Source organism: Rattus norvegicus, chromosome 17 (genome assembly GCF_021556685.1).
Source record: "Rattus norvegicus strain SHRSP/BbbUtx chromosome 17, alternate assembly SHRSP_T2T, whole genome shotgun sequence".
Lineage (NCBI taxonomy): Eukaryota > Metazoa > Chordata > Mammalia > Rodentia > Muridae > Rattus > Rattus norvegicus.
This window is the reverse complement of record NC_141550.1, coordinates 20263698-20268915: the sequence shown is the minus strand read 5'-3', so window position 1 is coordinate 20268915 and position 5218 is coordinate 20263698.

The following is a 5218-nucleotide window of genomic DNA, read 5'->3' as shown; positions in this document are numbered from 1 at the left end:
TAGACCAAGTTTAGACTCAACTCATTTAGGCTTGTAAGGTCCACATCGGTGAGATGCTATCTCAGAGAGGGCCTGTTGATGTAAAAGCTGCCCCCTTTGTGCTTATGGTTATTAAGGGCCATCTCAAGCCGATTTTCGGGGCTAGGGAATCTCATTCAATTACCAAAGTGCTTGCTAAGATGCATGAAGTCCCAAGTTTGACTTCTAACACCACATGAACAAAATTTGGTGGAACATACCCATACTCCCAGCACTCAGGATGTAAAGACAAAAATATTAGAGGTTCAATGTCATTATTAGTTCAAGGCCAGCCTGAATTACATGAGATTCAGCCTTAAAGATGTGAATTACCTGTGTGGGATTGTAGTTCAGTAGTAGATCAGTAGTAGAACATTTGCCTAACATCATGTACAAGGCCCTGGGTCTGATAATAGTGCTACCAAGCAGAATATGTGTGTGTGTATGTGTGTGTGTGTGTGTACACACATATATTCTATGTTTTATATATATCATATGATAAGCACCTTGAAGAAGGAAATAGAAAAATAAAAAGATAAAGGATTGTTGTTTTTAAATGAAAGACATCAACAACAAAATGAACAAATAGAGCATTAGAAGAAGATACTTCTATATCAAATCAGACTATCTACAACTTGGGATTTTTATTATAAATATAAATTTCTTCCAAAGTAAAAAACTAGAGTAGCCACTCAAAGAGAAGCTGGCAGTACTCAGCCAATGTTATATACACATACACATATACACACACATACACATACATATATGAACCTTGGTCTTCTCAGTGGTCCTGTCCTGAGCCATAGATGTCACATGTAGGGATTCTCATCCCTAAAACTGAGTTGTCTCCATGGGGACATGTATGGGGGACCTGTACAGGTGTGTTAGTAGAAGTATTTGCAGCAATTCTCATCAGTGTAGGAACAAAGGTGTTGGAATAGTATATAGCCATGAGTAGCCATGAGCAGCAGCACATAGCAGCACTGACACAGCATCTTGCCTAGCAACAAAATAGGTGGAAGGAAATTTCTTTTATTTCACTTACATCTGTTATGTTTTGAGACAGCATTTTGCTGTGAACCTTCAGCTGGCCACAACCTGCCTCTACCTCCTGAGTATGTGTGTGCATTGCAGACATGTGTCACTAATGCCAGCTATGATGAGATATTTTAATATGCCATGTATATAAACATAAAATGCATGGTTCAGAAACTCAAAATAATGCATGTTTGTAAGAATGCAGAGAGCTATAAGAGCACATATATGTGTGGTAAGCTGGTACCCTACACAAAGGACAAAACAGGATTGAAAAGTCAGGATGCAAAGATGGGCCTTGAGAAGACCAGCACTGCAGAGTGCAGAGTCAGGGGCCGAGGGGATGACGGCCACTGTACCTCAAGGACTAAGAGGACAGAGTGGCTCCCTTTTTGACGGCATGCAACACTAACTCCCATGTTTGGGCAATACCCACTTTTTGGAGTATGGATATCTAATTAGTCGATATGTAAATAAGTAAGTGAGTAAGAGGAACAATTGGTCTAAGAAAGAGAGTCTGGGAGACACAGAGTCATTCCCTGTAAATTCATTGTCAGCAGGACTCCTGTATGTGATGCACTGTGTTGACAGCTGTGTTACAAGAAAGGGACGGTGCGCCTGGGACACAGGAACCCAGCTCCTGATCCAGTTGTGGAAGGTTAGGAAGAACACCCCGAGAGACTAAGTCCAAAAAGATAAGTAAGCAGGAGGCACAGAATAATCCTTAAGAAGCAGGAGGAATCCGTATGCCGTCTGAAATTGACTAGAGTAACTGATACTTGATTCATCTAAGACAGAGCATGACAGCCACTTTACGAGGGGAGCCTCACAACATGGTTCATGTTCTGGAACTATCTTCCTCACAGACTGATCCTCTGATAGGAAATACAAGCAAAGAAGTGTTCCATTCTCCTTCCAGGGCAGGCAAGCAAGTGCATAACTCCAAGTAGGTGATGCCTAGAGCGGTCGTCCACCAGGAGCCGAGCTTTCTGCCACCCTGTGAAACCACGTCAGCTCTGCCTCAGAGTGGCACGCGTTGAACAGAGAGGCATTCTGCCTGCTGAGCTAGTTCTTGAGTCTCTACTCCTCCTTCGGTCGTGATCAGAATCCTTCATCCGCGTGTGAGCACAGATGCTCAGCACGGACGCACCTGACGGGTCTCACTCTGGGAGATGTCATCGTGAGGGTGTGAGGCTTTGGGCTCAAAGTGGCTTGATGAACCCAGTCTGAGAGGCATTAGCAAGGCTGATGCTAGAGGGAACGCACAAGAGCGTCCACCTTAAGGAGTCTGGACCTTGAAACCAGCATCAGCATCCCTGAAAGGCTGGTTAAAGCAACGCGTATCTATTTGGCCATTAAAAACTAACATCTCTGACAGGGCTAGACCTTGTTGATGTTGTGGGGGATGTATACTTTCAGAAGAACCACTGAACCATGCCGCTGATAGATGAAGATACTGAAACCTGGAGAATAGGACTCTGTAAAATCACAGCAATTTTCGGTGAGCTATCCCAGACCTAGTGAGAATGTAAAGATAAGAGAGAGAAAGCTGTGGAGATTTTGGACTAAGGCTCACACTGTCAGGGGCTCGCCCAATGCCTATGAGATAGAGATCCTTCCAGTCCCACAAACACAGTCACCTTCCTCCTTCAGCTGGGCCTCAGAGTCGCTGCCACGTATTGGGTAGGGTCACAACAGCAGCAGAGGAGAGAGAGGCAGGGGCTGAGCCTAACAAAGCCCTGTAACCATCATTGCAAGTCAGACTGGCTATGCTGTGTGTGAGTTATGTTTCCAGCCTCTGTGCAGGCTTGGGTGGAGCTCAAGTCAAAACGACGAGAACCAAGGAGAGTTGAGGGACATCTGTCTTATGCTCCGTGACAAGCTGAAGTGGCAGAAACATGTTCTCCTGCTCAACCCAGGTGACAGTGCTCCACCTGTCAGCGCTAGTGCCTACCTACCCAGTGGGCCAGTGGCTGCTCTGGCCAAACAAATTCCCCACTAGAAACCCTCTGGAACATAAAGGGATCCAGCCAGACTTCTCCCTTTGTCAGTCTGCCATTGTGTGGGCTGTATTCTGGGAGAATGATGGCCAAGGCAGTTGTAGGACTTTCAATGCTTTAAACAAATGGGGGGGGGGGGGACTGAACAAAAGGAACCACAGGCCTGATTACTAGAAAGAAGGCTTAATTGGCTTCAGAGAAAGTGCAGGAAGTGTGTGCTTTTGCTCCCGTTTGTCAGGCCCTAGTGAAGAGCTGGGATGGACAAAGATTCAGGCTTGTCCCCCCACACACACCTCATTGTCTGGCCCCTCCCCCTCTTTTATGAGGAATTTGATGGAGGAAGACAAGTAAGTCATCAGACGGGGTCCCCTGCCACCAGCAATGTCAGTTATTGAGTCTAAGGTGCATTGTTTGGGCATTAAGAGTTCAGAGGTCAAACCTCTCTGTTTACTATATACCCAGGACCCAGAATACTGCAGAGATCTCCCATAAGGAGCTAAATTTTTGTTTAGAGCAACTGAATCATTAAGAGACCTTATTTAAAAAAAAAAAAAAACTGGGGTTTTATTTTAATCGTGTGTATGCGTGTGTGTCTCTAGGGAGGGGCTGGGAGTGCATCTGAATGCAATTGCCCTCAAAGGCCAGAAGAGAGTGTGGGAGTCCCTGGAGCCAGAGTGACAGGTGGTTGTAAACTGTGTGACCTGGGTGCCAGGAAATGAACGTGGATTCCTCTGCAAGAGCAGGACCTACCTTAACCAGTGAGCCACCTCTCCAGCCCCATGGGGTTGTTTGTGTGAACTGTATCATCACCACATGCTATTACTAAGGATGAACATTTCCTGCACTGAAAGTTGCATGATTCCGAATGTCATAAAAGTGTGGTTTTGCCCACTGAATTGTTCCCTTCAGTAAGGCGTCAGTCGCTGGGCTGCTAAGCACATGCGTCTCTGTATCTAAGTTTGCTAGGTTACCTTTCAAGACTGTATGGGTGCTGCAGATGCATTTCCCACCCCAAACCCCAAGACTTTTTTGGTCACATTGTGACTCATGAGGAGGGTTCCTGCATTTCATTCCGATGAGTCCTATATCTTGGTTGACCAGGGTAGCTGAACAAACCATGTCACGGCATCTGAAAACATGTCCTCTGGTAACACCACGCCTGCACGGACGACACATATTTATTAATGGACGTTTAGAGAACGCAAGGTCAATAGCCGGACAAGGCCTCTAAATGCCAATAAGAGATGTGGTGAACAGGACGGGATATGATATGGTTCTTAGAGCACTTCTCTAGAATGTGTGAGGGCCTGGGTTTGACCTGTATCACCACATAAACTGAGTGTGGTAGGCCATGCTTGCAACCCCAGTGCTGGGGAGGTAGAGACTGACGGATCAAGCCATGCTTTGCTATTGAGGTCTGTAGGATAATTTAAAGAACACAGAACTATTGGAAGAATATGATTTCGTTTTGATCCTATGTGTGGGGATACGCAGGCTGCTTCAAACTGACTGCAGCAGCTGACTATGATTTGCTTCCTGTGTGCTCGAACAGAGGCGTGATTTCGCCAGCTGCAGATGGTTTTTGAGATTTGGAGTTCTGGGGACTTTTCGGAGGGTACCTAAATGCTAGCGCCCCGAGAAGCGGGGTCCATTGGTGTCTTATTGTTCATTGGTGATTTTTGTTGGTGTTTGTTGTTGGTCACGGTTTGTTAAATGTTTGTGAGCAAAGAAAAATCAACAAGAAGAAATAAGATATTCTGACTCAAAGATCAAACTTGCCCCCAAAAATTCGAAGTCCCTAATCGGCAGGAAGTAGTCCAAAGAAGACACTGCCCCTTTTCTAACCTCTGACTTTATTCAGGGAGCCTTCCTTTTCCCTCTACCAGTTTTTTCCCTCTCTTATCTAATGTTAGGGAGTTGAAAGGGTAGAAGAAAAGGGGTGGAGAAGGGTGGAAGGAAAAGCACCCACAAAAAATAGCAAAAAGACAGTTACAGAAGTCTCCCTGGGATGCCTGAGGTCCTAGACAGAGGAATAGAGAGATATATAGAAATGATAGAGATAGAGAAACAGAAACAGAGCGATAGATGCCAGTATAGGTATGAGGTTGATATCAATATAATAATATATACTATTTCTCAGTAAACTCCTGAATACACACTAAAAT